The sequence below is a fragment of the Heliangelus exortis genome, chromosome 1 (assembly GCF_036169615.1).
Source record: "Heliangelus exortis chromosome 1, bHelExo1.hap1, whole genome shotgun sequence".
Classification (NCBI taxonomy): Eukaryota; Metazoa; Chordata; class Aves; order Apodiformes; family Trochilidae; genus Heliangelus; species Heliangelus exortis.
In genome coordinates this window covers 60,299,763-60,323,279 of record NC_092422.1, presented here as the reverse complement: position 1 = coordinate 60,323,279, position 23,517 = coordinate 60,299,763, and positions in this window count along the sequence as shown.

Genomic DNA, 23,517 nt, shown 5'->3' with positions numbered 1-23,517 from the left:
GGATCCCTTCTTATGAGGAAATATCAAGCCTGCTTACATAGCCAATGCCTTATGTTGGAGTTCCAAATTTCATTTTACAAGCTGTAGGTAAATTTTCTCTTATATCAAATCAATTTCTCTTACATCAATTTTCTCTTACATCAGTTTTGTCTAGGAATTGCTAGGACTTCACTGTGAAAACTGCATGGTGGCCAGATGCTTTAAATAGAGTCTCATTTCTGTTTTATTTATTTCAAAATGCCCAACAGCGGGAGGAGAAGAAAAGGACAAGGGGATCCAGCTAGAATGGTTTAAGAAATTTTGATTGAAAAATAAAAATCTTTCCTTTTCCCTTGTGTTACCTTGTTGACATAAAACCACAGACTTTTAAATTGCTCAAAATAAAGAACATAAGTGAGAAAAATAGAATACGTTAGTCCAAAATTTAAAGCCAGATGCTTTCAACGTTATCAGAATATTTTACACTGTTTATGCTATCAAATATTTTTGTGAAATCATGTCCCTGTTTAGATAGAACTTTTCATTCCCTCGTGGCAAATGATTCCAACAAAATTTTCCAGTCCTCTCTGTAGAAACCAAAAGGGTTTTTGCACTTTTGCACATAGCACACCATGGAAGCTTTATCACGCAAAGGAGAGAAGTGAGACTGAAAACTCTTTGTTGTGTGACCATAACCCTGCTTTCCACACACCCAATTCTCTGTGCGTGTCTTTGCATGAGCCCAACACCACCTTCCATGGCTGTGGTGATGGAATCAGAAGTGGTCAGGACGCCTACAAAAGCCAAACTAAACAGCCCTGTGCCGTGTCTGTTTACAAGTTTTATTGCCTTAGTTCAGCTACCCTACCATTAAATTTATACAAATCCATTTATGTAACCAAAAGCTATATTTAAGATTGATACTGTGGGAGGAAAAAAAGAAAGAAAAAAAAAAAAAAAAAAAACGAAAAAAAAAAACCCAAAACCAACCAAATTAAAAAAACCCCAAACCTTAACAAATAGAACCAGGTTACTTCCACAAGCAAAATGCCAACAGCATGTGATTCTTCAAGTAGACTTTATTTTTGTGGGAATCATCAGGTGTTTCTTCTCCACTTTTGCAATTTCTAGACAGTGATACAGTGCACTAAATTGGGTCTATAATCAGTGAAGGAAACAGATCATTTTCAGATGCTGAGGTTAGTGGTTTTGAGCCGACGATTTCTAGATAAAATATTCGCATCCCAAGCAGACATTTTACTTTCACATCCTTAACATCTGTGAATAACATGTATTTGGCAGGGTTTTTTACCTCATTTGCATGAGATATATTCATAAAAACAAAGTTAATAACATAGCTGAGATGTTAAAAAAATGTTACTATTTCATCTATATTTGTCCATATGGGGTGGTATATGTATTATAAATAAAACATACTTTTTGTGAATCTCTACTGAATGTAAACAGTAAGTGGATCAAATAAAGGAAAGTCAGATTTAGTCTTTATTTTCATATAGTACAACAATTTAGGATTTCAAACATAAGTATCATAGAAAAAAAAAACTGTTATTCATATTTTCTTCTGCTCTTTGAGCTTATCTGATCAAGTATGATGTGCAATTAGACAGTAAGTTATTGTAAGTCTGGTATTAATCAGGGCAGTATTTGTGGCTGTTGTTAAAAAAAAAAAAAAAAAGTATATTTTTGTCTGTGTCAGAAATGTTATATTAAGACTATAACTAACAAAGCAGATAGGAAGCATAATATAGATATATATGTTTAAACTTCATTTGTATTGTACTCAATAGTGCCCATACAATTCAGGAAAATACTGTCTGGTTTTGGATCTGTTTTGTCCATCTATTAAAAATAAAGACGTTTATTTTATTATCACTCAGCATCACCGATTTTGTGTCACAGTCAGAGCCCTGCAGAAGTGAAGCAGCCCTGGCAGAGCAGGAGATCATCCTGGGCAACCAGCAGGGTCACCATGGCTACAACCCTGTCCCCAAACCTGGCTCCCATGTTGGAAGCAGAGCCTTTTATTTCAGTCGTGTCCTCCTTGTCCTCACAGCCATGAGGAAGAGCAGAGGCCCCTGAGCTCCAGGGAACTCCACATGGAAAACTTGATGTGCAGTGGGATTGCTTCCTGCAGCCCCTTTGCCAGGGACAAAGTACAACAAAGGGACAAAGTACAACATCCTCTTGTTGTACTGGGAGGATGGGACCTGAACAGGGGCTGTGGTTTTGGCTGCAGAGTTGGCAAGCAGTGGAAAATGTGCTCTGGGAGGAAGAATCCATGTGCTCGGAGATAGCAGCTGGGTTCCACCTTTCATGACCCATCTTCTCAGCTGGGACAGTATCATTCTGTCCCTGGAAACACTGGAGAATGATTACATGAGGCTCGGGAGGCACTTAAAGAAGCTTAAAGGATGCAGTGTTACTATATTAAAAAATGCCCAGGATTGTTTTCAGATCATTAAGGGGGTCTCTAGTACACTTTCTGCTCAAGCCGAGTGTCATTCTATCAAGCAGTTGCCCAGGCACAGCTTGGATGGGGCTGGCCTGCTCCAAGGGCTGCAGAGGGCCTTTCCCAAGAGGAGCTTTGCAAGCAGCTTCCTCTTTTCAAGGCTGGCAGAAGTTGATAGCAAAGCCTCTTGTGTGATGGGTTCAGTGCCCAGGAATATCACGGAATCGTCACAGTTGGGAAAGATGTCTAAGGTCACCACGTCCAATTGTCAACATTCACCCCAAATAGAAAGTATATGCCTGAGTACCTTCAATTTATCTGTGGGGATGTAGCCTCATAAATAAATAGCAGTTCCCTATTCCTGAGCTGGCCTTTGGTGGTCAAAGGACAAAAATTGACACATATAGAATCATAGAATGGTTTGGTTTGGACTGGAAGGGACCTCAAAGATCATTTAGTTACAACCCCCTTGCCATGGGTAGGGACACCTCCCACCAGACCAGGTTGCTCAGAGCCCCATCCAACCTGGTCTTGAACACTTCCAGGGAGGGGGCAGCCACAACTTCCCAGGGCAACCTGTGCCAGTGTCTCACCACCCTCATAGTGAAGAATTTCTTCCCAATGTTTAATCTTAATCTACCTTCTTTCAGCTTTAAATTATTACCCCTTGTCCTATCACTACATGCCCTTGCAAAAAGTCCCTCTCTATCATCCCTGTAGACTTTCTTTACGTGGTGGAAGGCCACTGTAAGGTCTCCTCAGGGAATTCTCTTCTCCAGGCTGAATAACCCTGCTCATCTTAATGCACACCTTGCCCTAAGATTGGTCACACCATAGATATGCCCATAAAGATGTCCACTGGTGAAATGTACTCCCCTCCTTTCCCTTGCTGCTTAAGAAAAAGGTCAAAACCATGAATATAATCACACCAAACAGGAAGCTGAGGAATTAGTCTTAGGACTAATGGGCATTTAACCTTTAGGAAGCATGCACAGAAAGAGCATGGTTCTCAGGGGAGAGCTTACACCTGACTGTCTGGAGCACTGACCTCCCACAACTGAGACTACAAAAATAGATAAAGGAAAAAAAAATCAATGTAGGTTACAAGGGATGTGTTGTGACTGGGAGAGACACATGCTATCTTCCCAGCTGGTGTAAAAAATAACAGGTGAAAAACAGTGTAAATGAAGCTGCAGTCAGAAATAAGCGTGTGCTAGAGAATAATGTGGTTGGGAGCAGGGAAAAAAAGAAAGTACTTCAGTGGATGAAAAAATTGATCAGGTTGGCTATGTTTAATTGATTGAGGATATATTGTGAGGTCAGAAGGAAACAATAAAGTTGCTTATGGAGTAATGCAGTAAAGCTGGGTATTGAGGTAGTAGAACTAGAACTATTGAAGCAAGATGTGAAAACCTCTCGTGCAGTGCAGGGAAAAGATGACAGAACAGCTTTCAAAATGGAAAAGGATTTGAAAAGAGCATTTGCTGAGGCTATGTACTGAGTTAAACAGGCCTAAAGAATTTAACTTGAATGGGGACAGACACAGTTTTAATACTATTAGTGAAAGAAATCCTACTTCAAAGTGCATGTTCATGTAAACATTTGCAATCTGATAGAGACTGGAGTAAAAAGGCTGTTGTATTGGCAGAAAAGAGTTGTAGTCTTGTGGGTAATTACTTTCTCAAACAGTCATTGCATAGACAGGAATGGGAGCTATTTCAGATTTGAACTTAGTACAGAAATACAGCATTAAAAAGTACCTGGTGATAGAAAATAACCTTGAACTGAAAGCTGAGAGTGATTAGATTCCCTTCATTTACAAAGAGTAGTGAGAGGAGATATTTAAGCTGAAAACATATTAGTTCTAAGACAAATATGTATATGACACTGTGGAACATATTTGGGATGGAAATTAGAGGAAAATTCATCAGCACATAATTAAGCTTCTGAAATAGCTGGAATAACCTAGACAAAAAGCAGCAGTGTTACAATAGAACCTGTCAATGAAGCAGCAGTGATGGTCAGGTCCTGAGTGTGTTGCAGTCCTACATTCCACGTTACTCCTGATCCTAACATAAATCATCCTAGGAGTCCAAGCACACTTGAGGTAAGTTTAAGTAGCATCTTTCATTGTAAAATGGCAGTAATAAATCAGCTCTTAACCACTTGTTAATTCCTCTAACTAAAAGTGTTCCATGGTTATGACTGAAGCAGTAAAAATCATTTATGTATTTGAAAATAGACAAGGCCAATTTTTTTTTGCCAAGCTATTAATGAATTCCACTGCAAGCAAAAGGAATTTAATATGTCCTGGCAATTCACTAATGGAATATAATTATTACCTGAGCATTAAAAAGAGAGAGTAGAGTGCTGCACTGCACTTTGTGTTACTCAGCAGTTCACATCCATCAAAGCATTGGACACAACTCTCAGAAGGACTTAAAGGGAAAGATGCTTCCCAAAATAGTAGGTTACTGGGGGCATGCCATTCAAGGACTGGAACAGCTCCAGTTTTCTGGCTTCTTGTGATTCAGCATGGTAAGGCACAAATTATCTTTGGTTGATCATATTTTGATGACATAGATGCCCACTTTGTGTTAGCTCTGCCAATAACAACAGCAGAGCCATGACTGCAATAGTGGTTTTTCTTTGAGCTTGGTCAGGAGCACAGCCATGGTGAGAAGAATAAAAGGGGTCTGCTGCCCACCAGCCTTAGATCTTGTGTCTCTCTCTCCCTTCTCTGGTGCTTGCACTCACCTGGTCTATGACCAAGCAGAGTGGTGTCTGTCACAGTCTGTCCTCAGCACCACACTGGGTTGCCTGCATAGAGCCTACAAGCCAGCAGTCAGTCAATAATGGTAGAGGGCCCTCTTTAAAAGATATTATTGTCCTAAAGAATCACAAAAGAAAATCAGTGAAGTTCTTCTGGGTTCTGAACCCAGTATAGTATGAGAGTATAGTATGAACCGCATACTATACTAAGCAGTTGCACAACCTATTCTTTCAATGAATCTTAAATCTTTCTTTTTTTTTCACTCTTCAATATACCAGCACCTTTGAAATCCAGAGTATCTCAACTTGCCTTCCTCATAGTGAAGTTTCCCATTCCATTAATGATCAACAGCTGCTGCTGCCATCACATGAAGTGCAAGCCTACTCCTTCAGCATGTAAGAAGAACATAAATAGCACTAAAAAAGATTTCTAGCCTCTACAGTTTGTTTCTTACACACAAAGATGAGGTGACAGAAATATGAAAGAGAAGTAAACAGAACACCAGAGGTAATATAGTTGTTCAGGAATAGTATGCCAAAGAGCATTGTAAACTTTATTATTCTGTGTGAAAGTGAAAAAATATTGTGTTCCAGCAAAGCAATAAACTAATAAGTTCTTCTGCTTCATTCTTGTTTTCTGCCTAACCAATAAAGTAATATTAGAAGATATGATCTTCTTTTATATGAGATATCAGTTCTGCAGGATATTGTTACATGTACACTTGAATTATACTCTCAGAACTGGATACTAATTGCAATTAGTCATAATCTTCTGCAACCAGATATAAGACAGACTAAATGCACAACTTCTCTTCCTTAAGTTTCAGGCTAGGCTATTAAAATGAATTCTTCCATCCATATAAAGCTACACAGAAGACTAGGTTCTGGCTTATGTTAACAGAAGAGAAAAATAGTTATCCTAGCTGAGATGGGAGATTTCTTTTTTTTTTTTAATTCCAAATATTGTCAAGACAACTGCCAATAGAAATGCAAATGTCTGGAAAGCCATCTTGTAAAGCCTCTGGATTGTGGACAAGAAACCATCATCAGTCTTTTTGGTATCACAGGTGTGAAATTGGGGTGTAAGGCAGCTGGACACTACTGACTGGCTGTCACCAGCTGGCTGACACTTACACACCAGTGACTCTGCACCAGGACAACTCCATGCTGATCAGCAGGTGACACTCGTTCAACACCATGAAAAGATCCTTGGGGAGCAGAGAGTTTTGCACAAAGTGCTCTGGTTTTTCCAGGAAACTGTACATATAGGGGAGTTCAAGAGTATGAGTCACATGCATTTGTAACATGAAAAATGAAAGATTAGATAAAGACATCACGATCAAATGTATTATGAGCACCTCATTTCAAGTTGCAGTTCTGAACATCACTACTAAAAACTGTGTTTTGGTGACTTTTATGGTTGAATTTGTTGAACACTGCTTTTAGAAAACATTTTTTATTTTTAAAAATTGCATTTATTTAACAACACTTCTAAAAACTGTTCTAATGGTTTCTAAATTACCTTTGTTTAACATTACTTTTAGAAAAAATCTCACATTTGATTGATCTGCCTTTATCTTATTATTTATTTTCTGTGTGACTCATACACTTGAACTCCCATACATATATACACAGAGATTCCTTGTAAAAACCAAAGCACTTTGAGTGGAGTCCCCTGCTCCTCAAGCTTCTGTTCACAGTGTTTCATGAGTGTTGGCTGCTGATCAGTGTGCAGTTTCCTGGTGGAGAGCTGGAGATGTACAACTTTCAGGAATCCAGTTGGCAGTGTCCAGTTGTCCCTTTCCCTGCTTGGAACCAGGTCAAATTTAAGTTCCCTTCCAACCCAAACTATCCTGTGATTTTATGTGGAGTTTCTATAGAAACTCTTTCCTCCTCTCAGGAGGAAAAGAAAGATTTGAATGCAACAAGTTATAAACTATAATTTTCTTGAGATGTTGCAGCAGTTACTGCCAAAGGCTGACAGGTATTCCTCTTTGCATAAATTAGCATGATATTTGCACAGGCCTTGATATTTGGCTATGCACTCACTATCATAGTGAGTAATAATAGTGATAGCAATATATTTTTGCTAGTGGTAATGATAGCAGTTATCCATGTAATTAATCCAACTGGACTATCAAACACAGTTTACCTGATTTTAGGTTTTAAAAACAACTTTATGATTTCCATCTGTCTCAAATCCATTTTTCTACTTCTGATGAAGTGTCCCCAAGGATTTCTCTTCATCAAAATTGCTTGTAACATAATGGAAATGTCTTCATAGCTGCACAACGTAATATTTGAAGAAGAAAGTAAATAAAATACGTTTTCATAAGAGCTGATTTCCCTTCATAAGAAGGAGAGATGGAGCTCTCATTCCTGATCAGGACCCCTTGCAGGATTTAAACACTAAAATTTTAAGAGGATCCCATTTTTAAAATCCCAGCCTGGATGTTATATCCCAAGTTGAATGTTAGGTCTTTGAATGTTAAATCTCCTTAAGATATTTCAAAGCATAAATACAAATTTAAGAAAATCTGGGTGTACAAACAGTTTGGTCCTATGCCCAGTGAATTGACTACAACGTATGTTAACCCATCTTGCAGGACTGCTTGCATCAAAACTTGTGATACTTGGGACTACATTTTTAGAACTATTTTTCATTCATAAGCAGTTTCTATTCAGATACACTATGAAAAAAAAAATACATGCACCACTGGCAAGACAAAACCAAAAGTGAGATAAGCTTTATAGCCCATACATTCAGAAAGAAAGGCTTTGTCTGAGGGATTTTTTATATTATTTCCTTTTACCTAACTTAGTAAAGCATTTACAGTCACAACATTCACTCACTTCCCTCTCAACTTGTCACGTCCTGTAGATTTATGTTGCTTTCCAACAACCTAAGGAATACTAAGAAGGTTTTAAATGACACTAGAGAAACTGTCAGATAACAGATTTATGTCAGAATATTGTTGTTTAAAAAAAAAAAAACACAAAAATGCAGAGGTCTCATAGCAATTACAGTATCTGCAGTTATGAGCAAAAATGTCAGAGAAAATAGGCATTTGGCAATATGACACTGAATGGCAATATCAAGATAATGCTGAGTGTTTCCATTACTCATTTTATTAATAAAAGCTAATGGTCCTATCTCTGCTGTCACTGTATGCCAGAGCAGTCCTGAAAACAAATAGTGGGGATGTAATTCAAGAGATACAAACTCTAGTTCAATATTCATAAATAGAAGTCACATTAGTAATATATTCTAGCTAATAAAAATGAGTTATTGTGACAGATTTTATCAGGGCAGAGTATCTGATTTAACAATCCATCTGAAATGCATGGTCTGGGATGGTTTCCAGTCACACAGAACATTGTATGGTAACTTTCCTGTACCAAGAGCAAACCAAAAGTATCATTTTTCTAAACAATATATACTTGAAGACCCTGAACAAAGAGGGAATAATGATAGCCACCGATAACAAGCTAGCTTTTATTTCCAGATCAAGATCCAGATAGAATCATAGAATCACAGAATCATAGAATTGGCTGGGTTGGAAGGGACCTCAGAGATCATCAAGTCCAACCTTGATCCACTACCGCTGCAGTTCCCAGACCATGGCACTGAGTGCCACATCCAGTCTCTTTTTAAATATCTCCAGGGATGGAGAATCCACCACTTCCCGGGGCAGCCCATTCCAGTGTCTGATCACCCTCTCGGTAAAGAAATTCTTTCTAATGTCTAACGTAAACCTCCCCTGGCAGAGCTTAAGTCCATGCCCTCTTGTCTTGCTGAGGGTTGCCTGGGAAAAGAGACCAACCCCCCCCTGGCTACCCCCTCCTTTCAGGGAGTTGTAGAGAGTGATGAGGTCTCCCCTGAGCCTCTTCTCCAGGCTGAACAGCCCCAGCTCCCTCAGCCTCTCCTCATAGGATCTGTGCTCGAGTCCCTTCACCAGCCTGGTTGCCCTCCTTTGAACCTGCTCCAGGACCTCAATCTCCTTCCTGAACTGAGGGGCCCAGAACTGGACACAGGACTCAAGCTGTGGCCTCACCAGAGCTGAGTACAGGGGCAGAATCCCTTCCCTGGACCTGCTGGCCACACTGTTCCTGATACAGGCCAGGATGCCATTGGCCTTCTTGGCCACCTGGGCACACTGCTGGCTCATGTTCAGCTTCCTGTCAATCCAGACTCCCAGGTCCCTTTCTGCCTGGCTGCTCTCAGCCACTCTGTGCCCAGCCTGGAGCTCCCCATGGGGTTGTTGTGGCCAAAGTGCAGAACCCGGCACTTGGCCGTGTTGAACCTCATCCCGTTGGAATCAGCCCAACTCTCCAGTCTGTCCAGGTCCCTCTGCAGAGCCCTCCTGCCTTCCAGCTGATCGATACATCAGATGTGTTTGCCTAACACTACACCTCACCTATATAGTAGCCATAAGTGGTCTGTATGTAAATATTTTGTATGAATAGGTATGGATAGGATACTAGGAAAAATATATTCACTCAAAGGGTTTTCAAGTACTGTAACAGGCACTTTCCCCAGGGAAGTGGTTGAATCACCATCCTGGGAGGTATTTAAAATATTTGTAGATGTGGTTCTTAGGGACATGGTTTAGGGATGGATTTGGCAGCGCCGAGTTAGAAGTTGGGATTTCTGACCTTAAAGGTATTTTCCAAGCAAAACCATTCTATGATTCTTTAAGCTACCACATATCTCTTTGGTTTCACTTTCCTCATCTTGTCTGATTTCAGGTCTCTAAGACAACATCTCCTCCTCTGTGTCTGCAATGTGCCTAAGGAGGCCTAAATTTACCTAAAATACCTACAGACAGGTGTAATACAAATGATAATAAAATAATAAGTACATCCCTAGCCTTCTGCTTCCACAGTAATTTCCTCGTACAGTTCTATTAGCAATATTAATTCAAAAGCTGGCTGTTCTGGGCTCTCATTTGTTCTGATCAGTGTCTGGCAGGTTTTAGATAACCTTGTGAATGCAACACAGTGCTAACAATTACAGGTGCAGATGAGTTTCCTGCAGCAGAGGATTTATAAGGCTGTGATGTTGCTGTGCAAAGATACTCTCTTCCAGCCAAATGCTGTATTTGACACTAAATTAGAGAATGCTAATTGGTTATGATAATATTTTTGTTTAATCAGGCATTTCAATTCACATGAGCTGCCTACCCTTTTCCAACAGTTCTGGATTTGACAGGGAAATTAGAAACACCTTAGAGGCTTATAAAATCAGTGCTTGAAATGATCCCCTCTTTAATGAAATATGAATCCTGAAGGATCAGCAGGTAATGAACTTTGTAGTTGCTCATTTCTCCAGCATGTTTTTAAGGTCTGCATTATTGTCTTTGTGATTTATCTATGTTACCATTGCTTAAGACTGGGGATTTTAACATGTACACCTGATCTAGTAGATATTTGTGTTCAATTGCTGGAACTTGCAGAATAAAGAACTGTTCTTTCTTTCAAATACTAAACTGTCTCTTTGAAGCCAATTATTAAAGAAACTCTGGAGTAACTGTACATGTCTTGACAGCCTGTCAAACATGTGCTGACAGTATCATATGTTAATACTGAGTTAGAATACAACCATTCCTTGAATTTATAGTGCATAACTTTAAAGCTAATTGGATTTTTCATATATATATGTAAGTAATTTTCTGAAGGGCTTTAAACTGTAAGCTCTTTAAACCAGGACTTATGTTCATACTTTTCTCCTGTTCTTGGCAAAGTATTTTAAAAAAAAAAAAAAAAAAAAAAAAAAAAGCTAAACACAATAGAATAATTCACATAGTTCCCAGATTAGTTACCCAGCTGGCTCAGATTTTACATCTTTTTGTTGTAGACTTTGGCTTAAGTTTTGCAGATGGGTGTCAGTATTATGTCTAGTACACTGAAGCAGTTCTAACAGCAGTGCAGGGAGTGATAAATTAATTTTCTACATGCATATATGTTTGTAAGTATATATACAGAGAAAGAACTTAATTAAAACAATTAGAACTCATATATTTTAAGATATTTTTACAAGACGAAACATGGAATCTTTGAAATATATTGACTTCTAATAACAGAAGAAAAATATTTCATTTGTAGCCTCATGCTGTACTTGTGTCTTGTAGATTTTAAAATTTATCTGAAGAGAAATAATTGTAATTGAAAAATTGAAATGTCAGAGGGACCTTCATAACAACCATCAGGAATTCCATAATAAATACTGTGTGTAAACGTGCACAAAACTTAGCATTTCATTTCATTGTTGCAATATCCTTTTCCTCCAAAATTATATGGAAGATATTCCTTTTAGATCAAAAGCCCCCAGGGAGTAATTTTTTGTCTTTATTCTCCAAGACCCAGATGAAGAAGAAATATTTTGCAAGTCAATCATCTTGTATGGACATCAAAGTGAAGTCAAGAGGGAGAGTGAAGTGTAAATCACCACCATCAATTCTGGTCTTCTTGCAGTCACAATCTCCAGTGCAAGGTCAATGCATGGGGAAATTACAAACTTCAGATGCTGAAGGTCTGGCTTCCAATAAATAAAATTCCCCAATGCATATTGGTCCCTTTCCACTATTAATTGAAATCAGTGGCATATCACATTGCTGATACCAGCAGTCCATGAAGGGTTTTGAGAAGGGTTAAACGATTCCAAAATAATTCTCAGCAAATCAGTAGCACTCAAAATAGATCAGAAGGAAATTAAAACATTGTTTTAAGAAGACTGAGAAGGGATCTTCTCAAATATCTATCAGGAAGGTGTCAAGAGGATGGGGCCAGAATCTTTTCAGTTGTGCTAAGCAACAGGATGAAGGGCAATGAAACTGGAACACAGAATTTCCAGCTGAACATAAGGAAAAACTTCTTTACTTTGAGGGTGAGAGGACACTGGAACAGGCTGCCCAGAGAGGTTGTAGATTCTCCTTCTCTGCAGATATTCCAAACCTGCCTGGAAGTGAACCCGTGCAATCTGCCCTTGGTGGAACTCCTTTAGCAGTAGGGTTTGACCTAGATGATCTCTTGAGGACTCTTCCAACCCCTACAATTCTGTGATTCTGTAATTCTAATGGAGATGGGAATGTCTATTTGAGCAAAGAATTGAGGACAGGTGAAGCCGAACTCCTCTAGAGCTGAATGGGTCAAGAGGATGGAGGCTTTCAAGGTTAAGGCCTGGAATGACACAGGTATCGTTTGTACCCTGTACCCTTATAGGTCCTAGATTATAAAAGTGTTGTAATGTCAGTATTTATGGACAACAAAACAGATATAAGATTATATGGCATTCATACAACAAAGTAGTAACAAACAATGAGAGAATAAAACAGAGTTTCCATAACTACTTGAGCTTTTTCTACTTGAGCTGCCTACACTTCCAGGATATTTTAAAGTTCTTTTTCTTGTATTAGCAAAAGAAAAATCATTAAATGCTGCTAAAATTTTGCCATTGGGGTTCAGTGAAGATACACTAAGCTGTAATAGCTTCCAGGCAGACACTACAAATGGATTCTTAGCTCAAGTTGGAAGGATATTTGTTACCTGACTTTTTCAAAGCTCTAGAGTTTCAAAGACCCTGAGAGTTACTGAGACAATGCTTAGATAACAGTACACAGAAGAAATCAAGCAATTTATAGTTCCATCATACTTTATGTATTCTGACATTTGGATAGCTCACAGGGAGATTCACCACATATCTGAAAACAGGCTCTAAAATTAGACTGACACGGATATGAACAGTCGAGCTCTGTTTCAAAAGACCTGCTTGTCATGCAAGATGGGAAGGAAAGATTTCATCAGCTCTCTATATTCAGCACTGGAAAAACAAGCTCGGTGTGCAAACACCTGATGAAGGAGATGCTCTGAAGCACACCTGCAGGACCACAAAGCATGGTATTAGGAATTCAGTTTTAAGATGTGGGCTGTGGTGTGTGTGAAAAAATTACTGTCACACGTACTTAAGGCCTTTGTTTTCTGCGTGGGCAAATCCTGTTGCTTACATTTGCCCATCAATGGATGTCAGTAGAAGCCAGTCCTGTAGGAAGCAAAGGCAAGCAGCCTGAAACTTTGAAATGGCTATTTTAATGCTAACTAAATGCTTCATTCACATCCAGGGGAAAGTTACACTCTCACTACCTTCTTTATTGCAGGACCCTGTATCTACTTCTAGCTCGCTACAAGCCTGGATATATTTCTCACTTTAAACAGCTGCTCTGTTCCAAAACTATGGCTGAATGCTTTCAAATGCCTTTTCTGTGCTTTCAACTGTTTTAACATAAAAAGTCTTGGACATGTTCTATTAATAAGAAGACAATGCTTCTTGTATAAAGTTGGGGGGTTTAAGCTAGTTTTCTGTCTGTGTATCTTTGGAAAATATATATTGTGCAGCTGGAAACATAAACTGCACAAATCAAGCCATTCAGTTATCAAAATGTAATACCATGAGACAGATATCCTTGGCATTTATGTCTTGTGTGCTAGTTTAAAATTATGATAAAGTTGTGTCCAGAACTTCTATTGCAGACAAAGCTGTTTTGGTTTTCTCCTTACAAGTGTCTTGCCGAAGACCTGTTTTGCAGATATTTTCCAAGATGGTTTCTGATTTAAGTAGTTTTATTCTCCTGGACCCAATTTTCTGAGCCTATCTCCCTGCCTTCTTACAACTGCTATTCATGGGGATCTGCACGTGCATACACTGGACTCAGCATGCCCTTGGCTTGCAAGCAAATTTCACAAGAGAAGAGTAATTTTTTTAAAGGAAATGGCATTATGCAAGCAGAAGTATTTATATTGTTAAAAGCTCTGTAATTATTTGTTTGATTTCCATAGCTGATTTGTTAATCAACAACAACCATCCATGGGAAGACGTGTGTGCTATAAATCCAAGCTCTTGATATTATACCAAGAGCTGAACGAGGACATTGCAACAATTTTTGCAGTTACAGACTTTAAATACAGAATGGCAAACAGACAAATGTCTCCTTGAGGGGCTTTTAAGAAGCAGAAACCTTAATGAGCTCATCACTTACAAAACCTGAATACCTGCCTGGGGACAGACCCTGTGAATGGCAGAGGAATCACACGGTTACGTTTCTCTCCAAGCTCAGCAGCCAGCTGAGCTCATCTGCTCTTTGCTGTCACACATGCACCAAAGCAAGACTGAGCAAGACAGAGGTTATATTAACCCAAAGTGACCTTTTATTTTCCAGGCATTCCTATGAAGGATGAGAATGCAAACTCTTCAAACAAAGTAGGTTTTCTGCTGCTTTTGCAGTTCTTTATCCTATTTAATCTTTAACTGCAAATATGGCTTTTAGAAATCCTGGCTGCCATCTGCAGAACTGAAGCAAGTGGGTAGTGTTTGGTTTGTAAAATGTAATTTTTTCTGCTCAGAACTACAACATCCACTGACATTTATCCATTCTCAAACCCTGTAATTGCACAATACTGTCATTCAATACTATCATTTTGGAATTTGTATCTTCCTGCGGAAGAAAACATATTCAACAGATTTAGTTTTCTGATTGGTTTTTGGGAAGTATTTATAAGCCCTTAAACATATAAAATTGAAAATCTGCAGGTGTGTCTCTCCGTTAACTAACTCACTGTATGTCTGCGACAAAAAAAACTGCTTCAGCCTTAAGTATTTCAGAGGTCTTCAATTTCTCCTTGCAAATCCAGTTATCCTCACAAATGGGATGTGTTTTAAAGCTTGTTCTGTGAGCATCCTGCTAAACACCTTTCAAGGACCTGGACAAAAGTTCCTCCAAGGGGCAGTTGAGCCTGTGTGATGTGAGCTGGTTTTGGGTTTTTTTATGTTTGTGATTTCCACTCAGCAATCCAATAACACAGTGAGTCACATGCTCCTTGATATGTTCACAATGCTGCATTAAGCCTGGGTAAGTGTTAAATTGAGAAGTGAGGGAAGGAATCTTTTTTTTTCTCCTAGTAACTGGACAAGGGAAAGGGAAGACCGTCACCTACAGAAACCAGGGGATTGCCTTGGGATTGCAATGCAAAATACCATCTGTGTGTAACCTTTAGGACAGGGCAAGAAAGGGCGTTTGCTGTGAATAAAGGAAAGAAATGTGACAGCATAGGGTATGTCTTTGACACCTCTTCTGGACAGCAGTATGCTTGTCTCTTTCTTCTTCAGCATTCTTCATCTGTGGCTAACACAGCAAAGCCAGGACCAACCCACAGCTCAGGATCCAGTGGCCAGAATCCTTTTCCTTTTATTTTGATGCTATGCACTCTCCTGCTGTCCACTGGATTCTTCTCACAGTAAAGCCCCAGTTAGGTATCTCACCAGTGCTCATCCTTGCTGCATGATAGCTGCTCTCTTTGGGAGCTGAAACCAGCCCAAGACGTCTGTCTCCTTCCCAAATAGCCATTGAGTCAGCATCCTACAGGCACTTTAGGCACCTGCAGGCAAGCAGATGGTCACTGGTTGCCCAGCTTCATGCCAGGGCATGCAGGTACTATTTAGAGATGGGCACAGTATAGTCCATAGGTTTGTGTCCTGCAGAGAGCCAAAACATGCTGTGGGTTTCAAACCATTGTAGGTCGTATGGTATAATTTCAAATTAGGCTCCGTATACAAAGAGAAACAAGTCAAGAAAAATACACACAGGATGGGACAATCTATGAAATAGTGCACGTGAACACCACTGTAGTCACAAACTTGCATTTCAGAGAGGAAAAATACTGAGAAAGAAAAAGTGTTGTTTTGTAGTAGTGTTATTGTTTCTGCTTCTCCAGCGAATTCCTCTGTGACTTCTTGGATTTCCAGCAAAACTGCATGTAGACGCTTTTTTTTTTTTTAGTGTATTTATTTATTTACTTTATTTAAAACCAGTCTTACCTACATTCTTATCTTTCAAACTCCCATGACCATTTCAATTTCACACTCCAGCTGGAGACTTGAGCTATCGATGACTAACAATAGCAGGAGCTGATTTCCCATAAACTAGGTTAAAAATCCAGCATGTGACTTAGAACCAGCCATTCTGCTGGAGTTCATGGAATCACAGAATCATAGAACTGGCTGGGTTGGAAGGGACCTCAGAGATCATCAAGTCCAACCCTTGATCCACTCCCGCTGCAGTTCCCAGACCATGGCACTGAGTGCCACATCCAGTCTCTTTTTAAATATCTCCAGGGACGGAGAATCCACTACTTCCCGGGGCAGCCCATTCCAATGCTTGATCACCCTCTCAGTAAAGAAATTCTTTCTAATATCCAACCTAAACCTCCCCTGGCACAACTTGAGACCATGCCCTCTTGTCTTGCTGAGAGTTGCCTGGGAAAAGAGACCAACCCCCACCTGCCTACCCCCTCCTTTCAGGGAGTTGTAGAGAGTGATGAGGTCTCCCCTGAGCCTCCTCCTCTCCAGGCTGAACAGCCCCAGTTCCCTCAGCCTCTCCTCACAGGACTTGGATCCTCCCTCACAGGGCTGGATCCCTTCACAGCCTCCTTGCCCTCCTTTGGACCTGCTCCAGGACCTCAATCTCCTTCCTGAACTGAGGGGCCCAGAACTGGACACAGGACTCGAGGTGTGGCCTCACCAGCGCTGAGTACAGGGGCAGAATCCCTTCCCTGGACCTGCTGGCCACGCTGTTTCTGATACAGGCCAGGATGCCATTGGCCTTCTTGGCCACCTGGGCACACTGCTGGCTCATGTTCAGCTTCCTGTCAATCCAGACTCCCAGCTCATGACCTGGAAGAGCTCACTGTGGCTTTGCTGCTTGTACTTACTGCTCTTCAGTCATTACAGGGCTGAAGGCTGCACTCTAGGACAGGGCAAATCAGCTGCAGCTTGTCTCCCTTCATCCTACTTAGAGCTAAATGGAATAAACCAGCACAGCAGGAGTAAATGAGCCATGGCAAAACTGATCGTAACCTCCACTCCCTGATCTGGCAAACAGGCACTAGGGTAGGAGACAAGTTAATTCCTGCCAGCTCCAGCGGGCTCTGTAATGCAATTTGACAAAGAGAATAGATAGCTCTTATTAAGGTAACTAAATGAATTATTGCAAATGAAGGGATGGACATTGATCTGTCTTCATGGATGCATTCTGCTTTGGAGGAGGGGAGCTTGACTCTAAATTCAAGCTGCTGCTGCCTGAGGTAAGGAGTCACTGCAATGAATCAGTTCTGCAGTTTCAATATCCTCAAACCACCCATTTAACACCAATATCAATGAAGATAAAAGAGAAATACAGAAGAGGGCTATGGAGAAAAAGCTACCAGTGTTCCAACTTGCACTGTTCAAGTGAATATTCAGGGCTAGATTTTTCATAAATATGAATGCCTGCTTTGCTTTTCTAATATTTGTCTATTTGGCTGAATGTTACAATGGCAATGAGAGACAAGGATATCCCAATGCCTCAATAACAGCACTTCTTACATAGACTATTTAATAATATATTTCACAGCTCATATGCTGCAAATACACAGCCAGATTCCCTAATGAAAGCATCCAAGCCCATGTCTCTAAAAGCAGGCACATAAATTCAGACACTAAAGAAACATTAGTATTTCTTCCATGTTACCAGGGCTACGACACTGAAACATTAAACTGTCAAACCTGGATATTTGATTTGAAAATGCATTTTCTTATGTCTTTAAATTCTCACAAGTTAAATCTGAAAAAGTTAGAGGGTAGCTCGTGTTGTGCCTCTCTTGTCTGTATTCAGAGCCAAAAATCCCACCGTGCAGATGTCAAGTGTACCTATTTTGGCTGAAGCATAGCATGAAAAACCTTCCAGTAATGAAAAAATCAAGTAAAATAGTTTAAGCAGAATAAAGACTGATTTAGAATGTAGCAGAAGGATCTACATAACCATGAAATATGGTGGACTTCTGGGAAAGGACATTATTATTATTAAATTATTAATATTATAATTAAAGGAGAATATTATTACTATTACAAAACCAGAGACATTTAGTGGGTTTTTTTTTCATTTTTTAATTTAGTTAATACCAAGTACCTGATTTAAAGTTCTTCTGGCAGTTTTAATAGAATTTATTCAATATTTTTTTAAAAAATCATTCTAACACCACAAGAAAGAGTGGAAGAGTGTTGGTGCAGACCTAAAGTATGCCATATAGAAATTACACTCATGCCTCACACATATTAGGGGAAAAGTCTAACTGAGAGTGCAATATTAACACATTTATTTTACTTAATGGGTTTTATTTAAAGATGTCTATACCACAGAACAGAAGCTCACTCTTTCACCCATTTTGAAACTTTTGGAAAATAATTATGAACCTAAAGATCTTCCCCAACCTTCTGCCAAATTTCCTCTTTAAAGACAGACATTCTGGTTGTATAGACAAGGAGTACCACAGCTGTCACGAAAGCATCACTTCTCTGTACAAACAGCCCTCTGCTGTTACTTATAGTCTCCATCTGCATGTTTCAGGTAATTGCAGAAGGAAGTTGTGCAAGAAGCATAAGCAGCAAATAATCCTCTGAGAAGAAAGCATTAGTTTCCCTCTCTCTTCTTCTGCCTTTCTGTGGAAGGATAATCCAATGACTGAAATAAAGAAATTTGCAGAATTACAGTGAGAGAGAAATCTCAGCTTCTCAAAGTGGGTCCATGAAATCAGCCTTAGGATTGTCCTGCTTTCTTCTGGTCTTGAATTCCTAATACTGGGGTAAAAGTTCTGTTACCTAGGCAAAGGTACACAACCGCCTCCAGTTTTGATAAAAATGTGACCAATTACCTTTGCAATCCCAGTTCTCTTTTGCAGCATGAATTATTGTTTGCTGATCCAATGTATGGTGCTATGATGCACCAGGGACCTTGGATTGCTTCTGACTTCATCTCTGCTTTATGTTCTATAGAGATGCCTGTTGCCTCAACAACCAGTGCTAACAGACCTTCCTAGAATATTGCTGGGCAAATTGCATGGCCTCCCAAATTTAATTAACTTGTTCAAGTCAGCGTATCTCAAATTAGTTTCTGAAACAGACCTGGGGCAAGCACTGAAGCAGATGAATGACAGTGCTGCTTACTGCACTAAGTCATCACTGTGTACAGCTCAGATAATCCCTGCTCAGACTGATGGCAAGGCAGAAATTCACCATGCCTAGGAAGGGCGGGAAGAGAAAAGAAGAAAAAAAACCAATCTGAATGTAGTTTCCATTTCAAAAAGCCCCTAAAAACTGATCATGATGTAAACAGACTACAGCAGGGGATCAGTATGCAGTGGCTCTTTCATATCAACATAAATCAATCTGCTGTTCACCAATGTCAGAGTTAGAATTGCCTTTAAGTATTCTGCACATGTGTGTGTATACGCATATATATGTGTACCTGTATATATTTTAGGCTGGAAGGACTAATTGGCTTGACTTGGGTTAAGAAACATAGTTGAAAAATAAAGGTCTAGAATTCAAGAAGCATCCAGAGGGCTTGGAACAAGTCCTGAACATGTAATCCTCCTTCCTTTAAGAGAGGACAAATAAGATGAGAGAACAGTTCCCACACCTATACTGGAGAAGGTTAAAAATGGTAGTAATTGAATTGTAATTCTTACAATTCAAATCCCCAAAACTCAGATGGGACTCAGTTTCTTGCTCTGCATAGTTTCCTTGTGTTTTCTGCTTCTTTTCCTTGAGCAACAAGATAAATTAACTTTTCCAAACACACCATCTTTCAGTTTTGATTAAACTGAAACATGTATTGTCCTCCATTTTTCTTCATCTTATAACCCTGCAATTTCCAGACCATCTGGGAGAGTGAGATGCTGCCATGGGAGCTGCAAACCAAAAGAAGACAGACATACACACCCTTCTCTTTCTGCCTATCACTTTTTGTTGCCCCCCAAGTAATAAAGCATGCATAAAACTAACATGTAGTAAATTTTCACTTCAGACAAATTTAGACGACATAGCCTGATGCCTCTGTTTCCTTGATGGTCTTGTCTCAGGGTTTTCTCAAACGTTCATTTTTCTTAAAAAATTAATAAATCATGGTATCTTCTCTCCATCCAAAGTAATATCACCCAGAGCTTTTTTTTCAGGCCTCTAAAGAAAGGACGTGACCACTTCTCAGAGTCTGGTCAGTCCTAAATATCTCAGCCTCCTCTTTTTGTCACTGTTGCATTCTCCAGATGGTCCTCACTCTCACTTTGTCCATTCCTTCCTTGATTTCACCACACATGAGCAGTGTGCTGATCATCAGTGCTTTTGCATACGAGCTTTTCAAGTCAAAGACTGTGTTTACAAAAGAAAAATAAACTTTGCAAAGCTAGTCCATTTTCTAACAACCCGCAAGTTTGAAGTCTGAATTTTATGAGGTTTTCTGCTAAAGTAGGAATTAAGCCTTGATGTGAAAAGTCTGCTCTGGATGGCCTAAGAAATTCCTCCTTGTCGTCTACTAATGGAGTCATTAGGAAGGACGAAATCACACCAGAGGGAGCATGTGACAGCTCAACCACTGTGACTGTTCACTGTGAAAATGGGGATAAAACTATGGATTCACCTCTTTGATCATTCTCTTCTTTTGGAGAGCTGTCATTTTAGGCACAGAAGCCAGGATCTATGGGTAGCTTTGTGTCAGAGAATAATGCTGAGCAGCCACTGAGCAAGAGCACAAGAAGAAGTTCCCAGCAATACACCTTCTAGAACATCATTAATGGAGCTTTCTGGTGCTGTTACTGACTAAGGAATCCAACAGAACACTAAAAATATAGAGATCTTTCACATTCCTAAGTGCTAGAAGATCAAGCAAGCAGTGAAGCTTTGTCTTAGGTGGTGATTCTGTCTGAATAACAAGTTAGGTGCCATCTACTGTGACTTTCGGCTCATACAAGAACATGAGAGAGTGAAAGCAGAAGTAAGCTGAATCTGCAAGACCCGAGACACCTCTTAGAACTCTGGAGGCAGGATTTTACTTCCTGAAAAATTTGCAGTGTTTTGTGGCAGTGAATCACTTGAGTTCTTGAGGTACTGAGCTAAATAAAGGAGTTCTGATATTATGCAGCATGGTCAGTATGTTGGGTTTTGGGTTTTTTTGCCTGACAGTAAAAACTTGATTTCAGCAGGAAACTGCATGGGAGACAGTAGTTCTTATTACTTGCTTACTTGGAATTACTTGGAATAAAAATGCAAAAGCTAGCATCTAAAATTTTGCTGGCTTTCAATACTAAGGTCAGATGGAAACAGCCAAAGGAGGAGCACTGGCTTTATTATCAATCTTCATTGCTCAAAACATTAGAAATTGAGAGAGGAAAGAAAAAATAAATGGTATTTTCATTGGTTTGGGGGTTCTCTTGGGGTGAAAGTGTACATGTGTATTTTCAATAAAAATCCAGCACTAAGCTAACTGCTGAGCTTAGGGAGATAGCATCTGGATAGTTGTATCCCACCGTGTTCCTACCTCTGACTCACTTTTTTCTCTCTGTAAGCAGTATTCACCATAGAAGGTTCCATCTCTCATTTGTCTTTTTGTTTTATGTTTTACTAAACAAAAGCAATAATTTAAGAAGCTATTAAAGCATATGATTATTAGTAATAAAGTTTCCTATTATTTAAGTTGGACGTGTCTTGGCCAACAGGCTTGGCAACACTTCTAAGCCATCCATGCTCTGCTGCCTCTGTCTTTACTGACTCCTTCATATCTGTCCATATTTACACCTGCATCTCTGTGCAAGGCTCAGGCACAGAGCCTTCTGCCCCTCCACCATGCATGGTATCCACAGAGAAAAGACAAGATTGCTCAGGGTAGGCAGGTGCTATGTCATACATCTGTCTGAGTCCCTTTCCAGACATCTGAGGACCCCATACCCTGGGATTTACTGCAGTGCATAGTCAGCACCATAGGCACGGTGAGAAAAAGGATGTGCTCATTGGCTTTAACCCAGACAGCACATTCTCAATCAATGTGTCCTTTAAACACTGGGAAATGTGGTTTCTGTAAGAACCTGTAGCCATTTTACAGCTGCCCAAAGATATTGGAGAGCCAGCTGGTGATCTGCCAGGCCTTCCATCATCTTTGCATCATTTTTTCTTACTGAACTAAAAGTGCCAAGTGTCTCCATTAACTCCTAGTCTCTTAGATCTCAAAAAAAAAACCTTCCCTACAAACTAAAGGATAAATGAATGTTTGTCTTGTCCCCCTGCAATGTTTCCTTTACCATTGTAGCCATGAGTTCTACCCCATATGAGAACTAGCCCTCAGCTGTCCAGCCATTCAAGTGGTGAGGTGACCAGCAAATCACTGACATATATCTGTCCAAAATATCCAATGGGATACATCTACTGAGCTACTAGAATCAAAATTTACCAAAATGAAGTCTGATTTCTACACCCAAAAAAAAAAGTCTAATACATTCTACTGCATGTTCATTAATGTGTGCATTTCACACATAAGTGTATTGTATATTCCCATATCTCCTGGGGCAAATACCCTTCTAGATATTGGGAACTGTGCCCACTTGCAAGTATTTTCCTGGAAATATAAAGGTATGATTTTAGTCCAGTGATGCTAAGAGGCTCTGATTTTTGTTAGGTATGTCAGACACAACAGGGACAGTATTTTACCACAGCAGAAGCTGACATTTGTTGCATGTAATTTTTGCAATTAAATAGGTCTAAGGCAATTTTAGAAGTATACAGGGCTCTTCAAAGGACATGGTTTTGTTGTCCATATTGCCTGTCCTGTAGAAAAGGACACACCTAAGGGGAGCATATGAATGAAGAGTCCATCTTACAAAAGCTGGTATTTTCCATTGTGAAGGAGAAGCAGTTCAAGAGGCAACCCAGAGGTTTTTGCAGTGTGAGAGAAACCAGAATAACTCCTGTACTGCTTTGATCTAAATGCTGTCCTGGGAGTCTTAGTGTGAATGAGAGATCTTGTGGACATAGAAGCAGCACCAGCAGAGAGGATCATCCCAGTAATTCATTCTAGACAACCAGAAAAAGTGATGGATGCCACACTGACCACAACAGGTTTCCAAAGAACAGCAATGTCATTACAGCAGGCACATGTTTTGCCTCAGCTCACAGGAAGTAACACAATTACCTCTGAGGAAAGCAGGCACCCCTCAGTGCAACTCCATTAGGTGAGATACTTGAGAAAAATGAGGTACAGAAGTGTTGCTCTTTTATTTGCATGTATATTTGGCTGGGTTTGTGCTTGCCAGGTAGTCGGGAGCTAAGAGACTCTTAAAACTTTTTAATGCCCATCTCAAATAAACAAACAGAATTATATTCTTGAGCAAAATGTTTCCATTAGTCTACCTTCCAAACTGTTGGCATCACTCTAAAGAGAAAGTCT